Genomic DNA, 12,427 nt, shown 5'->3' on the forward strand with positions numbered 1-12,427 from the left:
GTATTAAAATACATGTAGGAAGGCAATTAATAGAAATAATGCACTATGAGCTATTTGCTGATAATTAATTTCTATTTCAGAAATGTGTACTTTATCTATAAATCTGTGATTAATTTCTCTAATTCTCTAAATTATACGAAATATATTAATCCCTTTTTGAATGGTGATGAAGATAGATTCCTCCCAAATTTAATTAATCCATTTGCATTCTTGAATGAGTGCTTGAAGACTCAAGCCCTTCAGCACAAATCATGTAATTGCATTCTAAATGATAATGTGGAAAAATTGGACATGGGTAAGAATAATATATTCCGAATTGTATCATGACTCTTTGTAATTTCAAAATGCATTTTTAATTGCTTTCATTTTGAGTTAAGACTCGTCGGGAAATTCTTTTGGATTGTTGAAGGGTTAGCACTGAGGAAGGCGCAGAATGTGGACGAAGAACAGCTGCAGCCGGCTCTCAGGCTCAATGAGTGCCTCCTAACTACTGGAATGCCATGGGATGGCGGGATGGCAGCATCATTTTAGACATTTCTATACATACACATATGCTAATTCCTTACCATCGAACCAATGTCATCCAATAAAACATAGAAGAAACATCTCTTTTCTCTTGTAGTTAATTCTGCTTTTCTCTCATTTTTGTCAGCTAGGGTATAAAAAGTACCCAGACTGCAATGCATTAACTCTTTGATACTTTCATTTGTCACGTCATCATCTGGTCTCCCAGATGAAAGAGCAGCTGTTCAGATTCTCTTGGGTCCGTTGCATGAGCTCTAGCCCCACTTCCTGTGGAGCTGTTTGAACTATTACTGATCCTCTGGATCTTCAAGCAATCATCCATTCTTTAAAGGAAGACAAAACCCCAGAATGGCTTTTGTGAGTGATTTGGATGACCATTTATTGCTTCCAGGCTGAGAACAACTGGTTTATTTTGTTGCCAGATACAGCATTTTAGAATTGCATGAAAAAGTCAATTTCGTATACCTATATTGTGTTGCTAGAAATAGCATCAACTTAATGCTTCCCGAGAAAAGGAGCCAAATAATCACATGTCTGTCCTCAAAGAGTTTTTATGTGGCCAATAATCCCACTTCAGGAGAAAGCTACTTTCTAATGCATTTTAGCTCCATTTCCTGAGATTGGCTCCAAAGAAAAGAGAAGTGACGGTTGAGTGAGAGGAAGAAGATCATTTAAGGATTAAAATGTATCTCTAATAGAGCTTTCCCTTCCTATTAGCTTGTGGGGGGTAGTGGTGGTGTCAGCGGTTAGAGAGAAAAAGGAGTTTTAAAGTGTCTTGGCTCAGATTTCCTAGCTTTAGAGTGTTTGGAGTAATTTTGCACACAATCAGCTTAATTTCATTATTATGCTGATTAAGAATCTAGCATATTAGCCTTGTCAGACTATTTAAGCACTGAATCTGTGTGTAAATCAAACAGGCACCTCAAAAATGTCGATTCTAATTGAGCAGTTTTGTGAATCTCCATGAACCTAAGATAGTATGCCTGAGTTGTACACAGTACAGCCCATGAATGAGTTTACAATGCAGCATCTTGTTCCTTTTCTACCTGTTTTGACTCACATGTGGACAACCTTTTCAAATTAAATAGTTGTTATAAATCCAAGGCTTTCATTATTGATGGAAAAGTAATTATAGGAAAGGACTACAATTGCTTTTCATGGTAGAGAATTTGGGCTTTAGCTGCTTCTTCTTCTTCTTCTTCTTCTTCTTCTTCTTCTTCTTCTTCTTCTTCTTCTTCTTCTTCTTCTTCTTCTTTTCAAACGTGTTTATTTATTGTGTATCTGTGTATGCACTCTATAGCTTCTGGTTACTTGGTGACAAAGGTCTTTACCTGCTGAACCATTTTTCTGTCCTAGAGTGGTTTTGTTTTTGTTTTTGTTTTTTGTTTTTTGTTTACTCTTCAGAAAGTAAAAGAAGTTACTGAACTTACATACTGCACATCACTTTTAAAAATCAGAAGTTTGAAAATGTGTCTAATTCCTAATGATTCATTTTGACTACCCTGAATTGCTTAGTTTTCATTTCAAAATAAATGTCAGGCTTAGAAATTTGGTGTCACTCAAAATCAAGTACCAATTTTATGAATACAAGTTAGTGACTTTTCCGGCCAAATTTAATTTTAGAATTCTATTGTTCAAGAATCTGGAGAGCAACTAATTGTGCCATGGTTCTGCACTAGTTGGATTGTTCAATATGATTTTGTCCTAATAAAAAAATGAATTTGAGCAAATAAGCCTCTAAAATTGGGAGGATCACTGAAAAGATGGCATACCCCATATGTAAATTATAATTAAATTGTGTAACAGGAGGCTCACTGGTAGCATTAAAGCATTTAAGGTGTCTATTTTTATGATGTGTCAGTAAACAGTTTAAGTCCACAGAGCTGAGGTCTGATAGTTATTATTGTTTTTTCTATTTATATTTTTAGTTTTATATTTTATTTTTTATTTTCAGTTGACATAATAATTACACCTGTTTAGGGGCTGCAATGTGGTAGTTTGATTTGTGCTTAGAGTGTGCAATAATTGAAACAGGATATTTGCAATTCCAATCAAGGAAATTATATTTAAAATAACTATTTTCCAGTATACTCCTTTACGGCTTGAGTAATACAGTGTTTATTATATTCTTGTGACAAACATTTGCTTTTACATTGTGCTGAAAAACTAATTTTAATTAGTATAATATAGGTTTTAGAGTTAATGTGAAGTTAGTTTTGTAAAAAAGTTGAATGTTCTTTTATTTATACTTCAGTTACTTGAATATTTATGATTGACTGAAATTCCTTATATATCTGTTTTTTTGTTTTCTTTTTTTAATGACTGATGTTGATTTTGTGTTCTGTTATATGTAATTCTCAGGATGGTTTTCAATGGTGGGAAAGTTGCCTTGTAAGTCATTTAAATTCTGAGTATTCTGAGACTCCATTTGTTATTTGTTGCTTTCCTGGGTTGATTTATACTTTACCATGTGTAAGCTATCACACATACACACATACACAGACATACCCACCCACACACACCTCCACACACACTTATGCAGTCTGAATAATCCTGCATGTAGTTAATGGTCATTCTTTTTTAAATCAGAGAATCTAAGTAATTCACGAAGCCACCAAATAAAAACCACTGAGCTGGCTTTTAATGTCTACTGTCTTCAACAATTGTATTTTACTCTCATGGGCCCCAAAATTGCTGCTTGCTGTATTAGAAATGGTGATTAATTTAAATATTTGTCTGCAGCAGATAGGACCGTGATTCATGCTGTTATAGTTGAAAAAATGAATTGGTTATGTTCCATTCTAATGCTGGACATTTGGTGTGTTATAATTATTGTAATTTTATTATTCCCATTCTGTTGTCTTATTCTGGTAATTAAAAGGAACTAAACTCCCTTTTGAAAATCATTAAATGACCATCAGAATAATTATTTTAAGATGCTAATCCAAGTTTGTATTTCATTAAAGGCAAGCAAGACAGCTGTCTCTGCATCTCCATCCTGGATATGATCACTGGCATTTCTTTATGATTTTATTGCCTGCTTTTTAGTATGAGAATAAATATTGAGTGCACTAATAATTTAAGCATTACTTTAATGTTTCACGTATGACTTCTCAAATAAAGTTATGTTAACCTTTTCATAATTGTTTATTCTCCTAGTTCCTCTTCAGTCCTTCCTAGGGGGACAACGCTTTGCTGTATTCTTTTTTTTTTATTAGGCATGAGAAGGTTACAAGGGATAAAACATAATTCAGCCTGGCATGACTGGCAAAGCTACTTCATTTTTTTCTGTTGGTTTAAGCAGTCCCTTCACTGCATTTTAAAAACCAACTCTAACTTGACTCATACTATGCCAATAAATTAAAGTTCTTTATAAAACTCTGCCATTATTATTATTATTATTATTATTATTATTATTATTATTATTATTTTGTCCAATAGCTGGAAAAGCAATGAATTCATTCATTTACTTATAAATTATTTTATACAAAAACTATCTGATGTAATTCTACCTTGGTCCTGCTCCCTCCCGAGACACAGTTTTTGTCTGTAGCCCTGGCTCTCCTGGAAGTCACTCCGGATCCACCTGCTGCTGTTGCAAGTTCTTGGATTAAAGGTGTGTGCCACCATGCCCAGCTTTCTACCTTGGTTTTCAAAGCAGGTAACTTGCTGGCTCAAGCAATCGTTCCTCTATAACTTTTCCAGGTAGGTTTATCCACATACTTACATCATTCTCTTTCATGTAACAGTTCAAGATGTCCTGGCATCATTTCCTCAGAAAGTACACCTATTTTTGCAAGGGTAAAACAATTGCCTATCTTCCTGGTTGTGTCAGAGAAGTAAAGTGGAACTCACTGCTGTCAATGCTGTTCAGCAAACTTCACTTGTTTGCTCATTACCCAACACTGACTTGGTATGGCTTTGTTTTTTATTCTGACACCTCCTTGGTAGCATCACAGTCCTCTCTAAAAGTAAAAAAAACTTACCTGCCTCATGTTCACCATGTGCTCTTACCTCTCTAAGCTCAAAGTTGCTTCACTGATCAATGGATTTATTAGCAGAGATTTTTTCTTTTCCTACCATTTCTACAATTAATGAAATGGTGCCGCTGTTAGCTAATGATGGTTGTTTGAGGGCCGTGGGGTTGTCAATGTATAAATGTTGCAAAACTTTTTCCAAGACTAACGTTCTAGACATCCAGCAATCACTAGTAACTTTAGTTCTCTGAGTAGGTTAAAAAACCTGATGCCTCATTTCTAAGTCAGTAATTTGGGTAATTGTCCATGAGTGTGACTGAGGGTTGAAGAGGGTTTTTCAATTATTCTTGTGTTGAGCCAAACTGTAACGTGTTCTAATTAGAACGTGACATCAGTCAGTTATAGTAGAGGCACAAGAGTAGCAAAGCAGCCTATCAAATATTAATGTGAGGGACATAATTCAGCCGAGCATTTCAGATTTTTAAGTAATTGGTGTCAGTGTCATGTCATTGTTAAAGGGTGCCTTGAAAATGAGAGGTGTAGCCTGAAATAAGATTGTGGATTGAAGATTGTGGGCTCATCTTGTGCAAAGTACATCTTAATGAATTTTCTTGGCTCTTATCCAGGAAAAATAGTCTTCAGTAGTTCTGAAAACTATCTTCAAATATATGTGTAAAAGGAATAATGGTCCAATTCTTGAGGCTGAATATATCCTCAAAGTTTTGTTTTTGTTTTTTTTTTGTTTTTCTGAAAAACATCTGGGATGTGATTCTACACACAATATCAGTGTGCCGTAATGTCATTGATCAATAGTTCTTAGAATATGGATGCCTGCAAGACAGTTGCTTCATTCCTGTTGAGCAGCATGCACAACGTTAGGTAATCTGGCTCCGGCGCATTTCCATTCTGGTGAACTTTTTTGAAAGAAAGAAGAGGAATAAGATTGGAGAGAAGGTCTTTGGGACTGTGTTTGGGAGCCTGGTTGTAGTGTGTACATAGGTGCTTATAGCACCAGCATTTGGGCTCTGGGGAATGTCTGCAGGGAAAAAACTCATAGTTGGTCCTACAGCACTGAGCACCACATTGCAAAGTGCTGATAAATTTGAAATGTCTAGAAGGAAGTGGCCTATGTGTTATATGAAGGAAATAAATGCTTGTCTTCTTCTTTTCATTAATCATAGTTATCAAAATGAACCATCCTCCACTGGAATTTAGATGAATACAGAAGGAAACAAATAAAAGCAAAAATTAGCGGTGTGGGGACTGGAGAGACGGCTTAGGGGTTAAGCACACCTTCTGCTCTTCCAGAGGATGTGGGTTCAATTCCCAGCACCCACAGTGCAGCTTACAACTGTCTTTACCTCCAAGATCTGACACCCTCACAGAGACATACTTAGAGGCAAAATACCAATGCACATTTAAACAATAAAACAAACAAAACAAACTCCTCCCCCCCCCAAAAAAAAAACCCATCTGTGTACTGTGGCACATACTTGGGAACTGGAAACAGGAGGGTAAGTACTCAAGGCCAGCCACTTTTGGCAACACAGAAAGTTTGAGGCAGGGGCTACGTGACACCTGTTATTATTTTTTAAAATTATGCATACAACAGATATATGAAGGAGTTTATTGGAGGGGAGGGAAGTAGAAGAAGTTAGAGCCTGAGTGAGCCATGAAGGCAGAGAGACAGAGACAGAGATGGGGGGAGGGGTCACCCAGACAGAGGAAAAGGAGAAAGCAGGAGAGAAGCAAGAGAGGAAGAATGTGAGAGAGAAAGGGAATGGCAGACCGGCCACTAAGTACCTGGCCCGGATGATGTCATAGGACACAGGTACTGACATAGGATGTTGTCAGGACCCTAAAGGTCCAGAAGGGAAGGCCCGTTGAATTGTCTGCACAACATAACACCCTGTCCCCAAAATTAATTAATTTATATTAAAATGGTAAAGGCTACAATATGTGTAAATATCTACCTATCATCAATTACATACATGAATAATCTTGTTTGTGTTTATAAGTATGTATGATGTATGATGCGTGTGTGTGTGTGTGTGATGTGAGCATGCGAGTTCATGCGTGTGAGTGCTGGTGCATGTTCATGCTCAGTGAGCCTGTGGAGTCAAGAGGGCAACCTCAGACTCACTCCATGTCTTCCACCTGGCTTGCAACACGGACTCTCTTTTGCTGTTGCTTTCTTCTGAGTACCCAAGGCTGACTAGCCTTCAGGGGTCCCACGATTCTCCTGTCTACCGTCTGTCTTGCCACAGGCTCACTGGAATTATAGATATGGTACTTTACCACTACCGTGCCAGCTTTTATGTGGGGTCTGTGGATTTAAACTCAGACCTCTTCACACTTACTTCTGTGGCATGTGCTTTAACCTGCTGAGCCAGCCGAGAACATGTACACACATTTCTGAGCTGAAAAGCCAGCAAAATTCTGCAAGGTTGAAGGTGACTTTTTACTACCTATTAACTGACTTGTTATTTAGTTGGGCCAGAGTGCTGCTATATAATCTGGGCTAGTCTTGAACTTTCTGAACTGCCTCAGACTCCTGGGTACTAGGAATATAGGCATATACCACCGTTCTGGCTTGATGATGTTTTTGTAGCAGTGCTTGAGTCAATTGCTAAACCATAAAAGAATGTTGTTTTTAGTTTTGAATTCCTACCCTGTATATCTATTTTACAGTCTGGAGAGGATTATATTACAGGTCTAGAAAAAATCACCCAGTGAAAAGAAAAAGAAATGGGTCTTCTCATTGTGATTATTTGAGTATATGTCCACATATAAGAACTTTTGCAATGTACAGTATCTGAATGAGACTCTAGAAAGTTCAGGGTTAGAGGAGGGGCTTGTGTTTCCAGAAAAAATGGCATTACCATTGTTTCTTTTGTAAGAAATTCAATAAAATTCCTGGCTAGTGCACAGAATTGACAGAATTAACTTGAGCTGTTTTGCTAGTGTGTTGGCCTCTCGTCTTCCTAGATTCAGTAAGCATCCGACCATAGGGTGGGTGCCAGGAGACAGGTGTGAATTCTGGAAAGCACACACCAACCTTAACGATTGATGGTGCCTTTTTAGAAAAGCAGCCCACATTATTTAATTGCCAACAATGATTTATTCATAAGCATTAAGAATACGAAATAAATTCAATTTATGAAGATTGACTTCTTACCCTTTGCTTGCATTATGCAATAAAATATAAGGTTAAGTGGCTTATCCTCCATGGCTTGACCTTTCTCTTTATTTTCATTATCTTAAGGATTTGATTTCATTAAAGAAGCATTAAACAAGACATTTTATGGTGACTTACTCTGATCTGGCACTTTGCGATTTGCCTCTTTGGATTTTGCTGCAAATAGATTAAACAATACATCAATAACTTCTATAATATTAAAATTTTGTTGTTGTTGTTAAAAAAAATTCTGATGATTTGCCTCATTCCAGAGTTGCTTGTGCTCTAAAATTATGGGATAAGGGCATCAGTAAATAAGATTTATTATCTGAATCTTGTAATAATTAAGAAAAACAATGATCAAACCCCAAACCTTGTACAATCCTTTGCTGAGGGAACAGTAAAGAGACTTAAGAGCAGAGTGCATTTTTAATCGATTGTATTCCACAAAAAACTTACGCGGACCTCACTCACTCCTAGACAGATTTATCTAATCCTGAAAAAACTTACTCAATTCATTATTTTTCCTCCAAACATGTCTTCCAGTTTTTAATATTAACTTCATGAGTCTGGTCAGAAACAAGGACTCAGCTCTGCAGCCCTTAGCGTCTACTGAGAGCTTGTGATTCGTTCTTTTCAGGTCTAGATGACAGAGACAGAGTCAAGTATCGGTCATGTGAAAGCTAGCAGCTGTTGATAACAGCAAAAAAAAAAATGACACAATTACTTCAAAAGTGATAATGCTAATGTTAAAAGTTACCAAAAAAAAAAAAAAATCTGAAACAAGCCTAAATTTTAAAACTGAATTAATGTCCTTACCACTGCCATGGTCATCTATTACATTTTCAAGTTTTATTAACTTTTTATCATTACTTTTAAAAGTTTGCTTCAAATGCTATTTAATTCACTTATCAAAGATGTTTACAACAAGTAATTGTGCCCTCACTAAGAGAACACTAGTCAACTCTATCTTAAAATAAAAAAAAAAAACCTCTTTCTGTGAAGCAAAGAATCATAGAAAATTCCTGTGTCTGTGATACTTACATAAATTGGTTTTGAGACAGGTCTCTTGCTAAGTTGCTCAACTGGCCTGAGTCTCTGCATCCTCCCACCACTGGTCTTCTCCACACACCCAACAGCATATGCGGCTGACACCACTTTTCATCATTAAAGTTAAGCTGCCTTGGGGTTTTATTATATTCGATTTAAGGGAAACTTTTCATATGGATTCATAGCTGTGTCAGAAACTGTATGTTCTAAAAGCTCTTAAGTTTAGGTATCGACGATCTCCACAGTTTTAAAATAGCATAATTTAGAAACAAACGATGGTGCGCGTTTTAAGCGTTCATTTCAGAAACGTGTGTACCTTTTCTAGGCTAGCTCGGTAGGTGAAGCGCAGGCCACAGAAGCAAGTGGAAGGTGTCTGAGTTTGAATCCACAGATCCCACATAAAAGCTGGTCGTGGTAGAAGTATGTTACCATACCTGCAATCCCAGTGAGTCTGAGGCAAGGTGGAAGGCAGACAGGAGAAACATGGAATGCTTGAAGGCTAGCGAGCTTCAGGTACTCAGTGGAAAATGGCAGCAGAAGAGAGACCCTTTTGCAAGCCAGGTGGAAGACATGGGGTGATCCGAGGCTGCGCTTCTGCCTTCACATGCACACTGTGGTGAGCCTGAGCATTTAAAGGCTGATTGGATATTTGATTGTAGTGTATAGTAATTGATTGCTCATACACATGAACAAACCCATCAAAAATATATATCAAAAGTACAAATTTTAAATATAAATAATATATTGAGTCATAAATATATGAACAATACAACAGACTGTTTAAATGGAGCTGAAGATTTGGCTCCGTACTTAAGAACACTTGCTACTCTTTATTATTTCTTTTATCGAAAGGAGATTTTTTTTTCCTCATATGCTATATCCTGATTATAGTTTTCCTTCCCTCTACTCCTCACACTTCTCCCCGCCCCCAGGTTGCCTCCTGTCCAGGCTTCTAAAAGATTATAATATAATAATAATAATATAGTTTATAATAAATATTTAAAAAGCAAAAACTAACACATTGGAATAGGACAATACAAACAAACAGAAAAAAAAAGCCCAAGAAAAGGTACAAAAAACCCAGATAGATTTAGAGAGTCATTCATTCCCACACTTAAAAAAAAATCCCATGAAACTCCTAAAGTATAAACCATAATATATACACAAAGGGCTTTTGGGTGAAAAGAGAGAAATATATAAATAAAAAAAGTGAAAATAAAAAGTTAGATAAAATTAAAAGAAAAGAATATTCCTGACATGACATTATGGGCCAAGGAACCTCCAAGGATGCAGTTGAGTTTGTTTATGCTGGCCATCTGCTGATGGGCATGAAGTCTATAATTAAGAGTAGTTTGTTTTATTAGTGAGACACCCTTAAGAAAACAAAATTTTCACTTGCACATGGTTATCAATTGGAGATTACCTCTGGTTTTGAAAAGGAGGCATATGTCCACTTTTCCTTTTAGGCTTAAGCTCCTTTCTGGTACAGACTGGTGCAGGCTTTACACATGCTGTCTCAGCCTCTGTGAGTTCATATTGCATCCATCCTGTTGACTTAGAGGGCTCTGTTTCCTTGCCATGCGACTCACCCTCTGGTCCTTGCAGCCTTTCTGCTCCTCTTTTGTAGGCTTGCCTGGGCTCTGAGGGGTCGGACTTAGTAGAGACATCCATTTAGAGCAGTTCCAAGCAGTTCCCATTTAGAGTGTTCCAAGGTTTCTCACTCTGCATAATGTCTGGCTGTGGGTCTCTGTATTTCTTCTGCAGGAGGAAGCATCTCTGATGATGGTTGAGCAAGGCACTGATCAGTTCCAGATGGCCAGAGTCTCCACGTTTGTTGTTTGTTTGCTTGTTTTGTGTGTTGACAAATTGACACCCTTTGGCAAGAGAGACAGAACAACATAGTAGACAGAGAATGTTCATACCTAGGACATGCGCAATACTTTTGAGATTAAGAGATGGTGTAATTTTTATATAGCCTGAAAGTAACTGACATTGTGTTTTCTACTGATAAGCATATAAGAAAATAAACTTGCATGGATTTCTATTCTTAGAAAATGAGAATCACAGTACTCCATATTGTAAGTCCTGATGTTTGCATGTTATTCATCATACATAATAGTAGTCCACAGCTGAACTACATAGGAATAATGCTGGTGTTAATACAACAGAGCCATGTGAGAGCTGGGGATGCAGCCCAGTGGTAGAGCATCTAACATGCATAAGGCTCTAGTTTCAATTCATCAGCACTGAAAAAAAAAAAAAAAAAAAAAAAGACATTCTTCAATCTTAGTAGCTCCATACTTCTCAATGGCGGGTGGTGAACTGGGGGAAAGTGGTTCCCTGAGTGCCAATATTATTCTCTGCCAGTTAGCTGCACCCCAGCTCTACACCTAGAATCTGAAAACTAGTTTTTTAACTACAGTTTGAACACAAACTTCTTACTGCTGATGCATTTCTGATTTCAGTTCTTCCAGGTCATTAGGTACTAACGTACAGTTACTCATAAACGTTCCAGCATTAGATAGCGTATTTACAGATGATCATGAGAATTTTATGGATCAACGCTGGGCACACTGTTGCAAATTGAGTTTTCCTCGATTAATCAAATCATTAATTAATGTTTGAGATGGACTTTCAGCATGTTGTTGCTCAGACCAGACTCAAACTCCTGGGCTCAAAATAACTCTCCTGCTTTAGCTTTTCAACAAGTGGGAATGTCCATACACCTCTGGCCAGGTAGTTTATTCTTAAAGTAAGAGCCGAACTTAAGAGTGGGGCTGCATACCAGTTATTCTTCTGAGTCAAGGGGACTTGAATGTATTTCTGTGACCACCCAGATGGTGAACAAGGCATTCTGACTGTTGGCTACTGAGGCATTCTCACCTGAGAGTAGAGCCTTTTTCCGGATTAAAAAAGGAGGCTGAAGAAAATAAAAGGCTGAATTTAGACAGTTGAGTTTTCTTCATAGGGACCAATTACTGTGCTCAAGAACAAGATTTTAAGTTTTTCTTGTTTCCCCTAAGATTTGAAGTTCAAAAATTCCTCAGGTATTTCTTTTAGGAACCCAAAACTCAACTGGATGATATTTCTGTTGAATCTCTGGTCTCTAGTGAGGTTTTAGCTGTGTTAGGGAATCCCGTGGGTGTCAACACATTGAAGATCTAAATGCTCTATGTCACTTTGACAAAGTTCTGATGACTGTGAAGGTCTATGTCTCCCCTGGACTTTGGTCACTATAGCAGAGCTAGCTTTCAGAATAAGAGTAGAAAGTTCAGGCAACTCATGTTCTACTGTTTCAAAACATGCAATTTGGAAAGAATAGAATTGCCTCAAAATCATGTTACTATCTACCTAATGTAGCAAGTCTTACACAATTTATTCTCAGAATACTTTCTGTTTTTCTTTTAAATGTTAGGAATCAAAGGAACTTTTTTTTATCTATTAGCATTCACCAATCTAGAAAGCAGAAAAAAATTAATATTAAATCACTTTGAAAGTAAATTAAATAAAAATTTAAAACTCATAACAACAAAACAAAAAAAACAAGAAAATCTAGCTGGGTGTGGTAATACAACCATTTAATCTTAGCACTCAGGAGGCAGAGGCAGCTAGGTCTACTTAGCAGGTTACAGGCCAGCTAGGGCTACTAGTGAGATCGTGTCTCAAAAATAAAGCAGTAAAAACAAGCAAAGCGAAA

Source organism: Meriones unguiculatus, chromosome 2 (assembly GCF_030254825.1).
Source record: "Meriones unguiculatus strain TT.TT164.6M chromosome 2, Bangor_MerUng_6.1, whole genome shotgun sequence".
Classification (NCBI taxonomy): domain Eukaryota; kingdom Metazoa; phylum Chordata; class Mammalia; order Rodentia; family Muridae; genus Meriones; species Meriones unguiculatus.